The following is a 22,668-nucleotide window of genomic DNA, read 5'->3' on the forward strand; positions in this document are numbered from 1 at the left end:
CAAAAGCTATGGTTTTTCCAGTAGTCATGTACAGATGTGAGAGTTGGACCATAAAGAAGGCTGAGCATCAAAGAATTGATGCTTTTGAACCATGGAACTGGGGAAGATTCTTGAGAGTCCCTTGGACTGCAAGGAGATCAAACCAGTCAATCCTAAAGGAAATCAACCCTGGATATTCATTGAAAGGACTGATGCTAAAGCTGAAGCTCTAATACTTTGGCTACCTGATGGGAAGAGCTGAATCATTGGAAAAGTCCCTAATGCTGGGAATGATTGAAGGCGGGAGAAGGGTCAGAGAGAGGAGGAGATGTTTGGATGGCATCACTGACTCAATGGACATGAATTTGAGCAGACTCTGGGAAATAGTGAAGGACAAGGAAGCCCGGCGTGCTGCTGTCCATGGGGTGGCAAAGAGTCAAACATGACATCGTGCCTGAATAATAAAAATAACATGTAAAGCACTTAGCACAGTGTCTGTTTTATCAGTTCAGTTGCTCAGTACACAGAACTGTACAAAAAAGATCTTCATGATCCAGATAATCGCAATGGTGTGATCACTCATCTAAGCCAGACATCCTGGAATGCGAAGTCAAGTGGGCCTTAGGAAGCATCACTATGAACAAAGCTAGTGGAGGTGATGGAATTCCAATTGAGCTATTTCAAATCCTAAATGATGATGCTATAAAAGTGCTGCACTCAATATGCCAACAAATCTGGAAAACTCAGCAGTGGCCACAGTACTGGAAAAGGTCAGTTTTCATCACAATCCCAAAGAAAGGCAATGCCAAAGAATGCTCAAACTACTGCACAGTTGCACTCATCTCACATGCTAGTAAAGTAATGCTCAAAATTCTTCAAGCCAGGCTTCAATAGTACATGAACCATGAATTTCCAGATGTTCAAGCTGGATTTAGAAAAGACAGAGGAACCAGAGATCAAATTGCCAATATCTGTTGGATCATTGAAAAAGAGAGTTCCAGAAACACATCTATTTCTGCTTTATTGATTATGCCAAAGCATTGGACTGTGTGGAACACAACAAACTGTGGAAAATTCTGAAAGAGATGGGCATACCAGACCACCTGACCTGCCTCTTGAGAAGTCTGTATGCAGGTCAGGAAGCAACACTTAGAACTAGACATGGAACAACAGACTGGTTCCAAATTGGGAAAAGAATACCTGAAGGCTGTATATTGTCTGCTCATAGGAACTACTACAAATGATCAGTGTTTGATTATGATTACTGTGAATCATCCAAGTCTTCTTGTAAGTTCTTATGTCTTGCTCCTCATACTACCAGTTCTCCTACTGTGTTCGGCAAATCAGTTAACGTTGTTTGTGATTACGTTCATGAATTAGAAAGGTTGATAAGATAGCATGAGAAGTCACCATCTACCTGTGGTGGAAATTTTAGAGAAGGGTGGGACTCTGGGAATTGTGTAGGCCACCCTTTAACGTGATGGATAAAGTACCCCGAAAGATCAGTACCCCGAAAGATCAGGTGACTTGCTCCAGAACACTCAGCTAGCAGATAGAGATGGACGTAAAGCCTCCAGACTCTACTTGTAGTTGCTAGTACAGTGCCTGTGCCAGCACAGTGCTGCTACCAAGTCCTATGGAGCTGGGCTTCCCAGTGGCTCAGTGGTAAAGAGTCCACCTGCAGCGCAGGAGCTGCAGGAGACTCGAGTTTTATCCCTGGGTCCGAAAGATCCTCGAGTAGGATATGGCAACCCACTCCAGTATCCTTGCCTGAAGAATCCCATGGACAGAGGAGCCTGGCGATCTACAGTCCACAAAGAGTCAAACACGACTGAACTGACTTAGCATGCACCTACCTATGGAGTTATTAAGTGGAACATGTGAAAGTTCTTGAAATTTTAGAAGGAACCACAAAGAAAACAGATTTTAAGGGTCTAAGTGATGGAAATTATGCTAGTATTTCAGATTTATAGCAATTTAAGATTTTAGATCATGTGTCTTTTTGGCAGAGTTCTTGAAAGGATACTGGGAAAGATGCTCGGGGCTGGCAGGGGAGTATAAGTGGTCATCTTTCTTACCAACCCTTAAAAAAGTGATGTTCTTGGTTGCTTTGTTTGTTGAGTGAGTTAACATGTAACTTTCAACAGTATGTGAAGAAGTGGATTTGCTTTGAGAAGGTATAAAGAAAAAAAGATTTTTATGGCAATTTGAGTAATTTAGATAAGGAAATGGGCTTCCCTGGTGGCTCAGATAGTAGAGAATCTACCTGCAATGCAGGAGACCTCAGTTGGATCCCTGGGTTGGGAAAAATCCCCTGGAGAAGGGAATGGCAACCCACTCCAGTGTTCTTGCCTAAAGATTTCCATGGATAGAGGAGCCAAGAGATCTACAGTACATGGGGTAGCAAAGAGTCAGACATGACCGAGCAACTGACATACAAATAGGAAAATAATATGATATGATATTGTAATAATTTTGGGACACATCTAAGTGGGTCAAAATTTATCATTTCTACTCTAATATACAAAGAGAATGGAGCTGTTCTCATAATGTATTCTTGCTCCTGAGTCCCAACCCTACTGTGCAGATTGAAAGGTAATAAAAAGCCAACATGGAATAGCATGAAATCACTCAGTGTCTTTACTATCAAATCATCTGTTTGTTAATTTGTTTCTTTCTTTCCCTGTCCAGGCCCAGGAGTGGGGTAGGGTGAGAGGGGCACCGTGGATATAAAATGTAAGGCCACATTCCTCTCAGATGGAAACCCTGTACTAACATGACCCCAAGAAGGATGACTGCTCACATCTGTGCCTTCCCCTGCCATCCCACTCCAGCTCCACTAAAAACGCAGTGACAAATCCTTGGGGAATTTGTGGATCATTGCAGCTGGTACGGGAGTGTGGAGCATCACATGGTCACATGTATGGCCTGCTGGCCCTGGCGTTGTCCCCTGTATCCTTCTTGGCATCTTCCCTCGGCCACTGTGGGCCTCTGGCCTTGCTGATGCAATTAGCCCCACCTGGATATGAGCCGGAGCAGCTGCTGCGGGCCTCCCGTGGCCTTCAACTTGAGGTTCCTCTTCCTTTCCCCATCCTCCTCTGTGTTGTGCTTGTGAGCGTGTGTGTTGGGACTGGGGGAGATGGAGCACAGCACAGGCATTTTGAGGCTCCTCGCTCCTACAGCCTCTGTTTTTTCATTTCTCCCTCACCAGGTTCGATGGCTGTAAGACTTACAAGAGGGATTCCCTGAGAGGCTTGTGTCCACTGCTGTCCCCTCCCCAGCAAGTAATGTCTGTGTTAGAGGACTGACAGCCCACAGACCCCTGGGTGCCTTTTGTCCAGCTGATATTCTCCAGCCCCACCTCCTTATAGGTTACATACCATGACACAGGAGAGCCTGGCCCCTCTCTGAGCTCTGTCTCTCTCCTTGCTCATGATGTCTCTTCCATCCCTCTCTAGATACACGAGAGTTCCCATGCTGTCTCTCTTTCCTTAGCATCTACATTTCGCTTTTGCATTTTCATTGGAAATGTTTTGAAAATCTTGAAACTGCTTTTCACTTTCAAATTCTCTCATTCAAGATTGTGGTCTCACTAAGTAAGCTGATTAACAGCCCCTATATTCTAACTAGTATCTGATCTCCCAGGTTGCAGTCTGGAGGGTCACCTCTGGGCTGAGTGCCCAGGAACTCATAACTGAGGTAGAGGATTCGAGAGAAAGGAGCAGTACACAGCAGACCTAAGATATGTGGGTAGCACAGGTTAGTCCTCACTTCTAAGCCTGATTCCTGCTCTCAATTTAGAACACTCTCCCTCCATGGGGTATATATTCTGTAGATTCTGCTACACAGAAAGGATTAGGTCTAAGAGGACCTAACCTCTTCTCCGAAGAGGACCTAACCATTCATAATCTCTGAGTGAGTGCTCAGATGCTCAGTCATGTCTAACACTTTGCAACCCCATGGACTGCAGCCTGCCAGGCTGTCCATGTGATTTTCCAGGCAAGAATACTGGAGTGGGTAGCCGTACCCTCCTCTAGGGGATCTTCCCAACTCAGGAATTGAACCCAGGTCTCCTGCATTGCAGGCAGATTCTTTACTGTCTGAGCCACCAGAGAAACCCTAAAATATTTAATGTATTCGTGAACTAATGCCTTTATCTTGAAGACAATTGAAATTGTTCATTTTCAGTAAAGGTACAACCTGAGATTTGTGTTTTATGAAAAATAATGTGGTAGCATTATAGTAAATGAATAAAAAGGGAATGAGACAGGGAGCAATTGTAGTAGCATGTTTTACGAAGACTCTGAGAGTCTTTTTAAGTGACCCCCAATCTCACTTCAGATACTTAGAGATTCTGTGTCTTCTGCACTGAACATATGTTGGTTTCCCACATAAGCCTTAAGAAGGTACAGTCACTGCCTACTCCTACCCTTAAAATGGCCCAAGAAAATTTGGAGATAATTCACAGCATATTTAAGAGTTACCTTCTCAACACCTTCCATGTAGGAGATAGAGGGTTGAGTTTTCCAAATGATCTATTGAAAAGACAATGTATACATTTTTGTCTTAGTCCACATGGGGTGCTATAACAAAAATATCATAAACTGGGTGGCTTACCACAACAGAAATTTATTTCTCACACTTTGGAGGTTGGGAAGCCCATGATTACGGCGCCAGCACAGTTAATTTCTGGTGAGAGCCTGCTTCTTAAGTGTTTCTCTTTTCATTGTGCCCTCATCTGGTGGAAGGAGACAGATGGGGAGCTCTTCGGGGTATCTTCAATAAGATTACTAATCCCATTCATGACGGTTCTACTCTCATGAACTAAGCACCTCCCTGAAGCCCGACTTCTAGTACTGTTACACTGGATATTAGGTTTCACCTTATGAATTTTGGGAAGGACACGAATATTCAGTCTGTAGAATATGACATAGTACCTTTTTTGGGATTTCTTATTCGGAGTGCGTCTGTGACTTTTCAGTATTGGTAATGGTAACTGGGATTTATATGGTTAATGAAACCCAGCACATAACTGATACTGTTTTCAGAGTGAAAGACTAAAGAGCAGTCAATAGAACACATGCAGAATCCTGTTCCTGCCGCAGAGACGCGAGACTCTCTAGTTGCAGCAGGCGGGCTTCTCTAGCTGTGGTATGCGTGGGCTTCGTTGCCCCATAGCATGTGGGATCTTCATTCCCTGATCAGGAATCAAACCCATGTCCCCTGCACTGGAAGGTGGGTTTGTAACCACTGGACTACCAGGGAGGTCCCTCTAGACCAAGATTCAAAAGATTTATGTGACTAGGTTAGACCCATGCAGATAATCTCCCTGTTTTACAGCCAACGGTGTTATATAATACAACCTATTCATGGTAATAAGATCCATCATATTCACAGTTCTGGATATGGTGCCAAGAAATGTGTTCACAAGTTGAGGGGAATTTGGGGACTATTTAAAAATTCTGCCTACCAAACTGATATTTTTGGGGAAAAAAAAGTTTGTAAATAGCCTCTAGGGTACTGTGTTTAGGAGATGCAAAAGGAGCATGTGATTTAATTAATATTTTGTTTGAAAACCAGTGTACCTCTTAAGTTAACTTTCTAGTATCTGAACTTAACAGAGCTACTATTACTGATCTTTAGAAATTTTACTGGTATGGGACTCATTTATTTCTAAATAGTATTGCTGTTTATGTAACTAAAACAAACAGAATATTTCTCTGTCTATTACTGGAGTAGGATTTTATTGTTTATACATGGAAAAATAAACCAACATACCATCTATACATAAACTCCATCAATTTAAAGTGATTTTCACTGTTAAATGGGGGTTTTGTTAAGTTTACTTGAGTAGTAAAATAAGATATCTTTCAAAGCTTTGGGGCTTTCTAGATCTAAAGAAAGAAAATGTGAGAGTTTAACCAACTGTACATTTAGTCAACTACAGAGTTCCAAGGAGTCCTCCACACAGGACCACCCTCATTTTTGACACCAAATGCATGTTTGAGGATTTTCCAAAACTACACTCAGGTTTGAAAACTCTCTGGAAGTACTCACAGAACTCAGTGAAAGCTGTTATAGTCATGGTTACAGCTTATTATAGGGAAAAGATACAGCCAAGGAAAAGCAGTATATAAATGCTGAATCTGAGGCTAGAAGAACCCATCCACAGAGCTTTCATTGTCCTCCCCTCTGGAGGTGGGATGTATTACTCTCACAGCATTGACACGTGACAGTATGCATGGAACATTGCCGAGCAGAGAAACTCTTCGAGCCTTTGGAGTCCAGAGGTTTTACTGGGACTTGATCACATACCTCTCGTGGGGCTGATAGTCTATGGACATCAGTGCTGGGCTAATACCTTCAATCTGAAAGTATTTTGGAGGCAAAATTGATACCACATGACCCACGACTCCTATCATAGAATCACACTATTAGACTATTTTGTGCTTAGTCACTCAGTTGTGTCTCACTCTTTGTGACCCCATGGACTAAAGCTCACCAGGCTCCTCTGTGCATGGAATTTTCCAGATAAGAATGCTAGAGTGGGTTGTCATTTCTTCCTCCAGGGGATATTCCTGACTCAGGAATCAAACCTGTGTTTCTTGGGTCTCCTGCATTGGCAGGCAGGTTCTTTACCACTAGATCCACCTGAGAGGCCCCATGGCCAAATCCTTCAGGCAAAAAAAGATATTCCTGTCCTACATGACATTTCTTCAAGCTGGTTTTAGAAAAGGCAGAGAAACCAGAGATCAAATTGCCAACATCTCTTGGATCATGGAAAAAGCAAGAGAGTTCCAGAAAAACATCTATTTCTGCTTTATTGACTATGCCAAAGGCTTTGACTGTGTGGATCACAATAAACTATGGAAAATTCTTCAAGAGATGGGCATACCAGACCACCTGACCTGCCTCTTGAGAAACCTATATGCAGGTCAGGAAGCACAGTTAGAACTGGACATGGAACAACAGAACGGTTCCAAATAGGAAAAGGAGTATGTCAAGGCTGTATATTGTCACCCTGCCTATTGAACTTATATGCAGAGTACATCATGAGAAATGCTGGGCTGGAAGAAACACAAGCTGGAATCAAGATTGCCGGGAGAAATATCAATAACCTCGGATATGCAGATGACACCACCCTTATGGCAGAAAGTAAAGAACTAAAAATCCTCTTGATGAAAATGAAAGAGGAGAATGAAAAAGTTGGCTTAAAGCTCAACATTCAGAAAGCAAAGATCATGGCATCCGGTCCCATCACTTCATGGGAAATAGATGGGGAAACAGTGGAAACAGTGTCATACTTTATTTTTTGGGGCTCCAAAATCACTGCAGATGGTGACTGCAGCCATGAAATTCAAAGACACTTACTCCTTGGAAGAAAAGTTATGACCAACCTAGAGAGCATATTCAAAAGCAGAGACATTACTTTGCCGACTAAGGTCCGTCTAGTCAAGGCTATGGTTTTTCCAGTAGTCATGTGTGGATGTGAGAGTTGGACTGTGAAGAAAGCTGAGTGCTGAAGAATTGATGCTTTTGAACTGTGGTGTTGGAGAAGACTCTTGAGAGTCCCTTGGACTGCAAGGAGATCCAACCAGTCCATTCTGAAGGAGATCAGTCCTGGATGTTCTTTAGAAGGAATGATGCTAAAGCTGAAACTCCAGTACTTTGGCCACCTCATGCGAAGAGTTGACTCATTGGAAAGGACTCTGATGCTGGGAGGGATTGAGGGCAGGAGAAGAAGGGGACGACAGAAGATGAGATGGCTTGAGGGCATCACTGACTCGATGGATGTGTGTCTGAGTGAACTCCGGGAGTTGGTGATGGACAGGGAGGCCTGGCGTGCTGCGATTCATGGGGTCGCAAAGAGTCGGACACCACTGAGGGACTGAACTGCACTGAGAGATCACTTCCCTAATAGCCAAAGGCAAAGGCCCTCTCTGTGGGTGAGGTTAGCTGTTTATAAGGGCTGGGGTGGGTGGGGCGGGGCGGGGAGGAAGAAAGAATACAAATAGTACTTTATAGTTACTTCTTGAGGGCTCACTGTGTGTCAGGCAGTGTGTATACATAGTTTCTTTTGATTCTTTGAATCTCATTAAAAAGTCACTAACATTGTCTTTGTTTTAAAGGCAATCTGGGACTTAGAAAGATGAGTGCCTTATCAAAAACGTTGTAAACAGTCAATGGTGGAAACAAGATTTGAACAGGTGTCAATTGCAGTTCAGTCACTCAGTTGTGTACGACTATTTGTGACACCATGGACTGCAGCACAGCAGGCCTCCTTGTCCATCACCAACTCCCTGAATTTACTCAAACTGATGTCCATTGAGTCAGTGATGCCATTCAACCATCTCAACCTCTCTCCTCCCCTTGTCCTCTCCCATTCTGTCTTTCCCAGCATCAGGGTTTCCTCAAATGAGTGAGCTCTTTGCATCAGGTGGCCAAAGTATTGGAGTCTCAGCTTCAACATCAGTCCTTCCAATGAATATTCAGGAATGATCTCCTTTAGGAGGCACTGGTTGGATCTCCTTGCAGTCCAAGGGACTCTCAAGAGTCTTCTCCAACACCACAGTTCAAAAGCATCGATTCTTCCATGGTTGGCTTTCTTTATAATCCAACTTTCACATCCATACATGACCAGAGGAAAAACCATAGCCTTGACTAGATGGACCTTTGTTCGCAAAGTAACGTCTCTGCTTTTTAATATGCTATCTAAATTGGTCATAACTTTTCTCCCAAGGTGTAAGCATCTTTTAATTTCATGGCTGCAGTCACCATCTGCAGTGATTTTGGAGCCCAACAAAATAAAGTCTGACACTTTTTCCAATATTTCTCCATCTGTTTCCCATGAAGTGATGGGACAGGATGCCATGATCTTAGTTTTCTGAATGTTGAGCTTTAAGCCAACTTTCACTTTCCTCTTTCACTTTCATCAAGAGGCTCTTTAGTTCTTCTTCCCTTTCTGCCATAAGGGTGGTGTCATCTGCATATCTGAGGTTATTGATATTTCTCTTGGCAATCTTGATTCCATCTTGTGCTTCATCCAGTTCGGTGTTTCTCATGATGTACTCTGCATAAAATTTAAATAAGCAGGTTGACAATATGCAACCTTGACGGACTCCTTTTCCTATTTGGAACCAGTCTGTTGTTCCATGTCCAGTTCTAACAGTGTTTCCTGACCTGCATACAGATTTCTCAAGAGGCAGGTCAGGTGGTCAGGTATTCCCATCTCTTTCAGAATTTTCAACAGTTTGTTGTGATCCACGCAGTCAAAGCCTTTGACATAGTCAATAAAGCAGAAGTAGATGTTTTTCTAGAACTTTCTTGCTTTTTCAGTGATCCAGCGGATGTTGGCAATTTGATCTCTGATTCCTCTGCCTTTTCTAAATCCATCTTGAACATATGGAAGTTCATGGTTCACATATTGCTGATGCCTGGCTGGGAGAATTGTGAACATTACTTTACTAGCATGTGAGATGAGTGCAGTTGTGTGGTAGTTTTAGCATCTTTGGCATTGCTTTTCTTGGGATTGGAATGAAAACTGACCTTTTCCAGTCCTGTGGCCACTGCTGAGTTTTCCAGATTTGTTGGCATATTGAGTGCAGCACTTCTACAGCGTCATCTTTTAGGATTTGAAATAGCTCAACTGGAATTCCATCATCTCCACTAGCTTTGTTCATAGTGGTGCTTCCTAAGGCCCACTTGACTTCACATTCCAGGATGTCTGGCTCTAGGTGAGTGATCACACCATCGTGATTATCTTGTTTGTGAAGCTCTTTTTTGTACAGTTCTTAAGTGTATTCTTGCCACCTCTTCTTAATATCTTCTGTCTCTGTTAGATCCATTTCTGTCCTTTATTGAGCCCATCTTTGCATGAAATGTTCCCTTGGTATCTCTGATTTTCTTGAAGAAATCTCTAGTCTTTCCCATTCTATTGTTTTCCTCTATTCCTTTGCACTGATCACTGAGGAAGGCATTCTTATCTCTCCTTGCTATTCTTTGGAACTCTGCATTCAGATGCTTATGTCTTTCCTTTTCTGCTTTGCTCTTTGCTTCTTTTCTTTTCACAGCTATTTGTAAGGCCTCCTCAGACAGCTATTTTGCTTTTTTGCATTTCTTTTTCTTGGGGATGGCCTTAATCCCTGTCTCCTGTACAATGTCATGAACCTCCATCCATAGTTCATCAGGCACTCTGTCTATCAGATCTAGTCCCTTAAATCTATTTCTCACTTCCACTGTATAATCAATAGGGATTTGATTTAGGTCATAATTGAATGGTGTAGTGGTTTTCCCTTCTTTCTTCAATTTAAGTCTGAATTTGGCAATAAGGAGTTCATGATCTGAGCCACAGTCAGCTCCTGGTCTTGTTTTTGCTGACTGTATAGAGCTTTTCCTTCTTTGGCTGTAAAGAATATAATCAATCTGATTTTGATGTTGACCAGCTGGTGATGTCCATGTGTAGAGTCTTCTCTTGTGTTGTTGGAACATGTGTCAGCATAACTCTGATGTACATGATCTCAAACACTGGGTTGTATGGCCTCCACTGAAACCAGAGACAAGAAGAATGTATAATGGAATAAGCATTTAGAAGAGGCTTCCCTGGTGACTCGTGGTAAAAAATCCACCTGTCAATGCAGAAGTCACAGGAGACTCCGTTTCAATCCCTGGGTTGAGAAGATCCCCTGGAGGAGGAAATGGCAAGCCACTCGAGTATTTTTGCCTGGGAGATCCCAGAACAGAGGAGACTGGCAGGCTATAGTCCATGGGGTCACAAAAGAGTCGGATGAGACTTAGCAACTAAACAACAACAAGAAAGCATTTAGAAACAATTATTTTTGAGAATTGGGTTTTCAGGATAAAGTTATCTTTCAAATGTATACGAATATATGCGTGCATAATTTCCCTGGTGACTCAAACGGTAAAGAATCTGCCTGCAATAAAGGAGACTTGGGTGTGATTCCTGGATTGGGAAGATCCCCTGGAGAAGGGAACAGCTTACCCACGCCAGTATTCTTGCCTGGAGAATTCCATGGACAGAGGAGCCTGGCAGGCTGCAGTCCATGGGGTTGCAACAAGTCAGACAGGGCTGAGCGACTTTCACTTTCACTTTTTTAGTCACTCCGTCATGTCTGACTGTTTGTAGCCCCATGGACCATTGCTCATCAGGCTTCTCTGTCAATGGGATTTTACAGGCAAGAATATTGGCGTGGGTTGCCATTTCCTCCTCCAGGGGGTCTTCCTGACCAAGGGATCGAACCCGAGTCTCCTGTGTCTGCCTACCTGGCAGGCGGATTCTTTAACCACTGAGCCACCCTGGAAGCCGTAAGAATATATGTTGTTGCTGTTGTTCAGTCACCAAGTTGTGTCCAACTCTTTGTGACCCCATGGACTACAGCATGTCAGGCTTCTGTGTCCCTCATCATCTCCCAGAGTTTGCCCAAGTTTATGTCCATTGAATTTGTGGTGCCATTCAATCGTCTCATCCTCTGATACCCTCTTCTCCTTCTGTCCTCAGTCTTTCCCAGTCTCAGAGTCTTTTCCAGTGAGTCAGTTCTTTACATCAGGTGGCCAAAGTATTGGAACTTCAGCTTCAGTATCAGTCATTCCAGTGAATATTCAGGACTGATTTCTTTTGGGATTGACTGGTTTGATCTATTTGCAGTCCACGGGATTCTCAAGAATCTTCTCCAGCACCACAGTTCAAAAGCATCAATTCTTTGGCACTCCGTCTTCTTTATAGTCCAGCTCTCAGGGATACATACATTCATACATATGTACATATATATGTATATATATGAAGTATGTATGCTCATATGCTCTGCTACTTTAATAATATATACTGCTCATATACTCATAATGTTCTTATATATTGAAATTTTAATAATATAGGATATAGAAGAAAAGGTTAGGTAGGTAGATTGGTTGTTTATTGAATTCATACCATCCAATTGGCTTTTAGTCACCACTGTATCATTTAATTGATTCAAACACATTTACAGGTATACGTTATATCTCAGGTGCTGTGCTGGCCAGCTGTGACCCAAAGATGATGATAAGGATGTTCCTGCCAACAAGGAGCTAGCGGGCCACAGGGGTAGGTAAACTGCTTGTTTTTTCTTATTTTGATTATTATCTGTTTTTAAAGCAGAATACAGAGCACTCAATATGTAAGAAATATGTTGCATAGAAATTTTGCAAGCATTTGAAACATTTTTTTTGCAGTGGGTGAGCTAATGCTCAAGAAAGTTGCAATTTGGAGATTACTGTTCATATAAACAAATCAAATAATTAAGGTTCACTCTGGTAGATTCTATAATAATAGGATAGATTAAAAAGAAGCAAGTGACTCTAGAGAAAACCAAAGCACCAAGATTTGTGTGTGTTGCCTACTCATGGTAGTAAATGAATGACAAATGAATCACCAGTGGTAACGAGGTACATTGCCTTTTTGCACTTAGAACCTTGACTACTCTGTTTTTTTATTGGTTACTTTAGTGCTAATTGTTATCTTTCATCTTCTCCTTCATTGATTTCTCCAACTGAACAAAGTGTATATTGGGATTAAAAATAGGACTCCTTATTTAGTTAACATTGATGTTTTGGCAAATATACATTTTATTTAAGTAATTTTATTTGTTATAGTTTTAATAGTCTGTGCTTACAATAAGCCATGAAGTTTGCTGGGAGTAGTCTTGAAAAACTAAATACAGTAATTAGTAATTAGTACTAAATATAAATAAGAAATATTATATTCTAGTGATACTTTATATATTTCATAAGCTTACTGCAGAGGAATGGCATTAGAAAATAAAATAATAAATTTAAGTGAACTTGATGCCCAATAGTTCATACTGATGCCTCACAACCCTAACAACAATATATTTGGGCATATTTAATAAATATATTAATATTCTATTTAGATTAAATAGTGTAACTGCTGAGAGTGCAGTTGTGATCATCTAAAAATGTGAGCAAACCAGGAAAGAACATGTCCTTTTTCTTAGCAATATCATTTTAATTTTTAAAAGCATTTAATTTCATAAACCATATCTATCATCTTTAGATAGATAAATGTTGTGGCAATTTTTTGAATGAACCTCTTGGTTCCCTTAAGAAATTATGGATACACTATAAATTTACAAATGAAAGGCCATTTATCAGAGTTATAAATATGAGTGGCTCCTGTGCTGATGCCCATGCAAACTCAAAGTGGTTTAATATCTATCAGCTTTTGTGTATACTTAGTTCAGTGAAAGAATATAGATATTGTCACACTTGCATGGTGTCATAACATTGGCAAAGTAGTGAGAATGACGTGCAGTATTTTTTGAATAGCATGGCATTTTCTTGAATTACTGCTGGCAACAGAACATAAATCAACCTTAATAATGGATATTCCAAAGATGTTTATTAATCTATTCATTTAATCTAAAATACTCACTCTTGGCATTTATAGAGCCAGTTCAGAGGAAGTGGTAAGTGCTGCTAAACCCCAGCGGTTACTTTGAGGGGCTCCATAATTATGTCAGCTAAGTTTGGTTGAAATGGAGATCAAAATGCGTGAAAATCTTTTCCTCCTGATCTATGCTATAGATATTTGCTTAAATGTATTTTCTTGTATGTATGTAATCAGAATTTTGATTTGTTCCATCAATGATGAAACTTACTACATGGCTCTCTACTTGAATCTTCAGTTCTTAAAATCTTGTTCCCCTTGTTCCCTCACTGTCTGTCTGTCTGTCTCTCTCATTCTGTCTGTCTCTCTCTGTCTCTCTTTTTTTTCTCTCCCTGTCTCTAGCTCCTAAAAAGTAATCTTGCACTGTGCAAGCTTTGACTGAAAAGGACTGGAAAACTGACCGAATTCCTGTGTACCAAAATTAGAACTAGTATATGGCACATAAATGGTATATGAAAATAGGTAATGAGGTTAATGACAGGTAGGATGAACAGAATGAAGAACACAGAGAGGGGAATTTACCTTAGGTTGAAAAGGTCAGAGAAGGCCAGTAACATTTAAGTTGAAGAAGTCAGCTATGCTAATAATATGTGGAGTAAGATGGTATGAATGTGCATGTGTATGTGTTATTTATTAAAGTATAGAAAATCTATTTATAGATATGTTATCATACTTTCATAGTTAAAAAATAAATTATTGTATTTCCTAGAAAAATGAAAGAAAATATAGGCACAGAACTAACTTCTGGATTCAAATACTGTAAACAAGACTCATTTGCCCTCTGTCTCTGAGCTTCCACTCATGCAACCCCAGTCTCTGGCTTCATTTGGTAGCAGGATGGTGGCAGCAGCATAGCTGCAGCTATAACATCCTCCCAGGCTTCAGATTGAACAGGAAAAAGAGAGACTCTTTCCCAGAAGACCTATCAAAATCTGTTTGTACTAATTTGCGTTGGTTAGATCACAGAATAATCCTGTGCGTCTCTGTTGGGCTTCCCTGGTGGCTCAGGGGTAAAGAATCTGCCTGCCAATGCAGGAGCTGTGGGTTCGATCCCTGGATTGGGAAGATCCCCTGGAGAAGGAAATGACAACCACTCCAGTATTCTTGTTGGGAGAATCCCATGGACAGAGGAGCCTGATGGGTTACAGTCCATGGGGTTACAGAGTCAGAAACGATTTACCCTCTAAACAACAACAGCATCTCTCTTGGAGGAGGAGATAGAGTCAACTTCATCATTTTCCATGAATTAGACAGTAAGGTTGAATTACAGAGGAGAATGGAGTCCTGTTCACAGAAAGAGGGTGCTAGGTAGTCAAAAAGGATTGGCTGTAGGAAAAATCACAATGGTGTGTATATTTTACATATAATTCATATAATTACATGAAATTTTACATATAATTCGAAAAACCTATAGATTTAAAAGCAATATATAGACTCCAGGTTAAGAAATTCTGAAAATGACATTGAATCAATACCTTCTAGAACCAAAGTACCCCTCAAAACCCAACACTGATATCCATAGCCTTATAGGAAAATTTGTCGTTTCTGGCATGTCCTGAATAAAGGAACAAAATTTACTCATTTTGTGTATACTCAGTTCAGTTCAGTTGCTCAGTCGTGTCCAACTCTTTGCGACCCCATGCATCGCAGCACGCCAGGCCTCCCTGTCCATCACCAACTCCCGGAGTTCACTCAAACTCAAGTCCATGGAGTCAGTGATGCCATCCAGCCATCTCATCCTCTGTCGTCCCCTTCTCCTCCTGCCCCCAATCCCTCCCAGCATCAGAGTCTTTTCCAGTGAGTCAACTCTTCTCATGAGGTGGCCAAAGTATTGGAGTTACAGCTTTAACATCAGTCCTTCCAAAGAACACGCAGGACTGATCTCCTTTAGAATGGACTGGTTAGATCTCCTTGCAGTCCAAGGGACTCTCAAGAGTCTTCTCCAACACCACAGTTCAAAAGCATCAGTTCTTCGGCACTCAGCCTTCTTCATAGTCTAACTCTCACATCCATACATGACCACTGGAAAAACCATAGTCTTGACTAGACGGACCTTAGTCGGCAAAGTAATGTCTCTGCTTTTGAATATGCTATCTAGATTGGTCATAACTTTCCTTCCAAGGAGTAAGCATCTTTTAATTTCATGGCTGCAGTCACCATCTGCAGTGATTTTGGAGCCCCCAAAATAAAGTCTGACACTGTTTGCACTGTTTCCCCATCTATTTCCCATGAAGTGATGGGACCGGATGCCATGATCTTTGTTTTCTGAATGTTGAGCTTAAAGCCAACTTTTTCACTCTCCTCTTTCACTTTCATCAAGAGGCTTTCTAGTTCCTCTTCACTTTCTGCCATAAGGGTGGTGTCATCTGCATATCTGAGGTTATTGATATTTCTCCCGGCAATCTTGACTCCATCTTGTGCTTCTTTCAGCCCAGCGTTTCTCATCCTTAGCCACTTGTTTAAATGATGTTATCAAGTTAAAAGTAGAAAAGAAGTTATATTTTCTTATTAGCTAAAGTGAGAATGTAGTAGATCAGCCTGAAGCTATTTCTTTCGCTATTATTTTGTTTAAGGAGAAGAGGAAAAATCTTTTACTCAAGTTAAGAACTCCCTACTGGGAATGTTAGGTTTCCATTAGAGAAAAAGGAACATTTTCAGTGTTGAATCAACAATTTTTATTGTTTTGGGAGTCTTTGTTTACATGTATCCTAAATCCTTTCAGTATAGGCAGTTCAGTTGAAAAATGTTAACCAGGTCTATGAAAGTAATTTGTAAAGAAAAAAAAAATTTTTTTTGATAATTGACCTCAAATCCTTTTTGAGTTGCTGATTTCTTTTCTTTCTAGTCATATTTTTAAGAACATCTTGTTGAAGTGTCAGTTATTTCCTTAAAATTTATTTTATTAGAAAAATCTAGAGAGGAATGGTGGAAAATATAGGTAGGTCAATCATAGGATGCACCAGTACTTCAAAAATGCTTACATAATCATTGTCTACTTTTCATTAATATTGGGAAGAAAACAACTTGTTAGAATGCAGAGAACTACAGTGGCAGCCACCCAGATGGGAGACATAATTATGCTTTATTTTTACATAGTTTTCTCAGTGTATTGACAAGAAGAAGGGGTTAGCCTGGGATTTTAAAATTGCTTCACTGAGCACAAGAGTTTTTCTTCTCAAGTGAATCAAAAATAGGAAAGAATTCCGAGATCACCAGATAATTTTAGAGAATAAACATGTTAACTGAAGAAAAGTTCTCTGTCTTCCCTTTTGTCTCTTTACACAAGCAAAACCCTCTGAAGTTTGAACACCCTTCCTCATGAATGGATGCTTTTTAACTGAAATCTGCTTATGACTGAAGTGAGTTGTCACTGCTCCTTGTTAAGTTTAATACTCTCAGTCGTGAAGAAATGCATTATATTTTCCCCTACCAATTAATACTAGTGAAATACAGCTGTTTGGGAGGGTGCCCAGTTTTCAGAATCTTTCTACAAAGGCCATAGTGTATCTGCCTTTCCAGATTAGCATGTTATTTTTGAAACCCTTCTCTTGGAAACCTCAGTTTACCATCAGTTCTTATTTCAATTCAGAAGCTTGTAGATCAGTTACCACTCTCTCTCCATGTATGGTTTTTGTTTTGCTTTGCTTTCTAGATTACAACCTATCTACACAATGTCAATTATCTGTGAACAGGAAACAGCAGGTAGTTCATTCAATGAAAACTAGTTTATAGATTTTCTGGCTATACATTTGTCTCTTTTTCAGATTCAGTTTTTATTTTAATATATGGAAATTAGTCATTAATAGATTTGGAGAAATGAATTTTTTTCTAAAGAAATAAACATTTTTACATTTAATAAAAATGTTACTCTTCCATTTTGGCTAAAACAAATCAATAGGTGTTTTTAAGGTTGTGAGTTAAGGCAGGAAGAAAATATAACTCCTGTAATCCTTTCAAAAGACAGAAGATAGAAAAGCAAATTCCTGCAAGAGAAACTCAAATTGTGTTTTTCTTATATAATGTCCAATTCAGTTGTGTAAGTATGAAGTTTCAGGTAAGATTAAATATGTTTATAGATGTGAACAGTCAAAACATTCCATATTATTTATTTGAAGGGCTTTTTAGAGAGAAGGAATGGGTTTTAATTCAAGACCCTAAAGTATAGACTTCTGTAGACTGCTTGTCTGAATGGGATAAGCCAGGGAGTGAACAGAGGGAGAAAAATCTGCATACATATTTGCTTTTCACTTTAGGACTCTTGATTGCTTTCGTCACTGATAGGAATTTTTCTCCAACTAGGAGTGAAAGAGACAAAGCAGTAGTCTACATGCTCTTTCTCAGGTTTTCTCAAAATGCCTGTAGATGAAAACATGTCAGACAACTGGTCAAATAGGGCCTAAACTGTTCTCTGTTGTTTTTTTTTTTTTTTGTAATTCCATTCTTTACTGAGAAGGAAATAAAAGAAAGCTTGAGGTTGATGACGGACTTGGTTTCTTGCCACATTTCTAGCTCAGTTCATGGACGGCTCTCTACTTCAGAGAAGGTTAATATTTTCCAGAGATGTTCCATAGGTCTTCTAAATCATAATACAGACACCTGCTCCTTTATATGGATATGTTATCTGCCTAAGATGAATCAGAGTTGGTTGGGGTTTTTTTTCTTTCTTTCTTTCTTTTTTTTTTTAGTGTGCTTCCTTTCAAAAACCTCATTAATCTCAGTGTGCAGAATTTAGGGGGAAAGTCATGTTTTGCTAGTTGACACTGTTTAATGTAAATGATTTATGATTGTTCCTTATGTATACACAATAGGCACTTTATAAATTGGATTGTTCTAGGAGTAACACGATACATAAATGTTATTGCTATAAATTCTGAAGTTGGCTATATATTTTTGTATCATGTAACCAGCTGACTTATAAATGCTGACTATTCCAACCTGCACTTTCTACTCAATATTGTAAGTGGTGACTTAGGTAAGCCTCGCTGAGATATACACGGAGGCACTCAAACTGTGCAAGATCAGGACACCCTGGCATCTCTCCAGCGTGGCTTATGGCTATCTTCCAGGGGTGATGGCAGAAAAAAGAAGGAGTGAGAGGGGAAAGTGAAACTGTATGTAGCAAAAAAGGAGGCTAAATTATCACTAATTTTTGCCCAGTAAAATCAAGAAACAAGTGAGATGGAGAAGGGGAAAGAAAGAGCAGAGCAAATAGCAGAAAAGAATTAGCAAAACTAACTGAGAAAATTTAGATAGACATCATTTCACAGGTAAATTTTTCAATATTTAGATAATGTTAGGTAAAGATAAAGGTAAGAATAGAATAGAAACTATTTGTATGTGTATACCTTTGTAATAATATATTTATATGATGTGGTGGTGCTAAGTAGTAAAGAACCTGCCTGCCAGTGCAGGAGACATAAGATACATCAATTTGATCCCTGGCTTGGGAAGATCTCCTGGAGAAGGGCATGGCAACCCACTCTAGTATTCTTGCCTGGAGAATTCCATGGACAGAGGAGCCTGGATGGCTACAGTCCATAGGGTTGCACAAAGTTGGACGCATTTATGTGAGGAATGGAGTTTTGCAAATCATCTGGTTTTACTGGTGGAGCAAGACATTTTATTATGTGTATAATGCTGTTATATTAATAGTCCTTATTTTTTCACTGTGATAACTTTCTGTGATTTTCTGAGATCCTAAAGAATTTGAAAAATGTCTCAGAATAATTGGTCATATTAGGTCCGACTAATTGCTGAATACCAAAGTCATCTAAAATGCTGAGTTAGAAGGAAAGAGTAACACTCACATAACTGACCAGCCAGATCCACGGCAATTTTCTGCTACTCCTGGTTATTAACGCTACCTGATCACACAGTCCTGGCATCAGAGCCGATCTGAATTGTTCTATGCCCTCATTTGTGTAAAGAAGAACTGGGCTGTGAAGAATTCTATTGTGTTGATAATGTCCATTCTGACAGTAATTTTATAGTCCATTTCATAGGCTGTTTTGGCTGATTTCCTTTCTACATGCCCTCGTAAGTATTAATGTCTACACAATTGATCTGGTTACCCGTAAAGTCAGTCCAAATCAGCCTGTTACAGTAGCTGAAAATATTGATTCAAGAGCAGTAATTTTAAAACCTAGAGGTTCCTCTCTTGCCCGAAAGGACTCAGTCTTATCAGGTAATCCCCAAGTGAAAAGATTTTGAGACTTGAAACCACTGTGTATGTGTGGGTGTGTGTGACTTGTAATAACAAACATGATTTATTTCATTGTTACGGAGAAGGAAACGTCCTAATATGTTTCTCTCTAATCTCTGTAATATACTTTGAATTATCATACTTTCTGGAGCTATCCTGGTGCATGCATGGGAAGAATATGCCTATGCATGTATCTCTATATTTGTAGGCACTATAGTCAAAACAACTTATTTGCCTAGCTGGCTTAGCTGCAAAGCTGACTTACTCTTACCCACCCACTAGCAAACTCCCTGGGGAAATAGGGCAGAAAGGTCAGACAGAAGCAGTAAAGCCAATGGTCTTTTACCAAAAAAAAGTTCTTTTAAGAAGTTCTCAGTGCCACCGTTCACCTTCTGGAAGGGAGATCACTTCATCCCCTGCCCATCGCTACGTCATCAGCAGTAGTCTTGGACTCATTGTAGAAGAAAGCCTGTCTGCCATGCTGCTGCAGTACACTCAGGTAAGCCAGATTGAAACCCCAAAGAGACTGCTGTACAGACTAGCCTCGGGGATGATGCTATTGCTAATAGAAGGCTTCATAAACCTCAGGTAACTTATCCTGTAGACTTTCACCACCAATGGAAAGTCTGCATTTTCTTACAGGAGCTTAAATTTAAATGCAAGCTTTCCTGACTTAAATACACACACACAGATGTAAAGTCAGAAAAACTCCATCACTTTTTATAAGTTACAGAATGTTATAATAACTATCATTTACTGAGGACTTTTCATTCTGCCAGATTTTGTTCTTGATCTTTGCATGTAGTATCTAATTTAAGCTTCCTAAGTACCTCATGAAGTAGGTACTCGTATACTCATTTTTCAGCTGAGGGAATTGAGAGAAATTGAGTAACTTACTATGACTCAACAGCTTGGAAGAGGTGGCGCCAATTTTTAAACCCAGGTGGAGTAGCCCCATGGCTGAAGCACACACTCTGCTAGATTTATTTGTAGGCAGTATGCACTGCTTTGTGCATGAGATGAATGCAAGGTGACCATCATTATTAGGAAATAAAATTTGAGTGTTTTTCCTTGTACTCATGGTCACTGTGTATCTCTCTCAGACACTGCTGTGATCCATGGCAAACCTTATTTGAGACAGCTGCTCAAACCGAGGATAATACTTTATGGTCATAGAAGAGAGAGGAATGTATTGATTAATATGAGGATCTGCCCCAAAGACCTTGCTTTCACTGTTACTGCCGTAAACGGGGAGCTAATGAACCATAGATGTTAGCATGTCATCAGTGTCTTGCAGTTTTGTCATCCTGGGTAGCCACCATCAAGAAGGACAAAGTGCCCTCTATGAATATGTATTTAGTACTAGATATGGCAATTTATTCCTTTGAAGAGCACTTTATCATTTTGGTTTTGATAAATAGGCAAGCAATAATCAGTAGTTAGGAGTCTCAGGCTAAAATGGATGCCATTATTAATGATTTAACAACTTTTCCTGTGAATTCCATGTGTGTCCCCGGACTGGATCATGATACCCAGCGCTACATATATTCAGCTTTTAGAAAAACTCTTGTGCCATGCCTTTGGTTGTCAGAAGGATGCTAGTTACTAATTTCCAAAGTCTGAATATGTAAAATAAAGTCATTGTACAAAAAACCTAGGAGACTGCATAGGTTAGAACATTTGTTTAAACTAATATAGAATTAGCTTTTTCAGTTCCAGCTCCCTCTTTCCTATCTATATTTGCCTTGCTAATAAGACCTTACTTATTCCTGTTCAGTTACTTTATGTCATAATACTTTTTCATTTTGGATTTTTTTCTTTATGATTTGAGTAGACCTTCCTAGTTACATAGAGAGCTTCTATGATGATAATAAAACATAAAGGCTGTTGAATAAATAAGGATGATGACAATAGGGAAATTTAACCCAAACTGGCAAAATAGCACAAAATTCTATTACATTTTGAAATCTGGTCTTTACAGATATTTTTCTCTGCCTGAAACATGTGTGCCAATTCTATTTATATAAGGGAATAGTGACATCCTGTGTGTGCTAGACTAATTGCCTCTGTAATTAACCTATTTCAGAAGGAAGTTACCTAGAAATAAAATATCATTGAGCATTGAAAGAAAATTTTATTTTAAAGCAAACCTCTAACTTTACCAAAAGATGTGGACAAAACAAAAAGAATCTGTCTTTCTCCTCTTATTTTTTCAACATCCTCTTTCTTCTTTTTTTCTCTTCCTTCTTTTTTTGTCCCTGCAATTCTACTAGTTCTCTCCATTTTTCACTCTCCTACTTTTGTTTTTCATATTATACGATATAAAGATCTAGTGTTATTATGAGTAAATATTTTTAAAATAAAATTGAGGAAAGATGTAAGTATGGTGAAAAGAGATAGTCCTTTTGTTTCAATGCCTTTCAGTTGTCTTTTTTGGTCAAGGGTAGGATATGCATAGAATCATTTTGGTGTTTTAGAGATTGAGGACAAAAATTTTAGCCTTTTTTAAATCCGTTGATCAAATATATGAATTAAATTTAGAAAAGGGTTTTGAAGTATGGCAAAACCAGAATTTCCTTTGACTCTTAAAACCAGAAGAAATTACTGGAAGGCAATATATTATAATAGAAAGAGTGCAATTTTGGGGATCAGAATTATTCATATCTCACCCCAGATGTATGGTTAAGGAAGAACAAGAAGAGTAATTTTCCCCAAAGTACTCTTTCCAACATTTTAAAGGGTAATATATTAATATGTTGCCAAGACATTGGAGAAAACAGTGGGAGAAAACAAGACAAGAGACAGGTAGGAGAAATTAGTCCAAAAATCCTATTGCATATGTCCTAACTTACCCATGAAACCCATGCAAGACCCAGTTCTCAGTGCTTCCCCTCCACCTCCAGCCTCATGCATAATTCGCCACCTTATAATCACAATGGCATTTTTGAATCAGACATTTAAGACTTTTTCATGAGATAGCAAATGCTATAATTTGTGTATTTTTTCAAGCCAGGTAACTAAGTTTGAATTT

The 22,668-nt window shown here is 39.7% G+C and overlaps 1 protein-coding gene across 18 annotated transcripts in view; it reads left to right on the plus strand.

The window, feature by feature from the left end:
* The window catches only part of SOX5 (SRY-box transcription factor 5), a 1,143,569-nt gene that overhangs the window by 197,647 nt on the left and 923,254 nt on the right, over positions 1 to 22,668 (plus strand). For 12 of the 18 annotated variants that reach the window (XM_069581248.1, XM_069581229.1, XM_069581234.1 and 9 more), the window contains exon 3: positions 11,997 to 12,073. The gene's annotated coding sequence lies outside the window, so the exon portion shown is untranslated. Of the gene's footprint in view, positions 1 to 11,996; positions 12,074 to 19,917; positions 20,137 to 22,668 lie in introns of those variants that run through there. The other 6 variants (XM_069581232.1, XM_069581236.1, XM_069581243.1 and 3 more) reach the window with 3 other exon arrangements.

This window comes from Ovis canadensis, chromosome 3 (genome assembly GCF_042477335.2).
Source record: "Ovis canadensis isolate MfBH-ARS-UI-01 breed Bighorn chromosome 3, ARS-UI_OviCan_v2, whole genome shotgun sequence".
NCBI classification, from domain to species: Eukaryota; Metazoa; Chordata; class Mammalia; order Artiodactyla; family Bovidae; genus Ovis; species Ovis canadensis.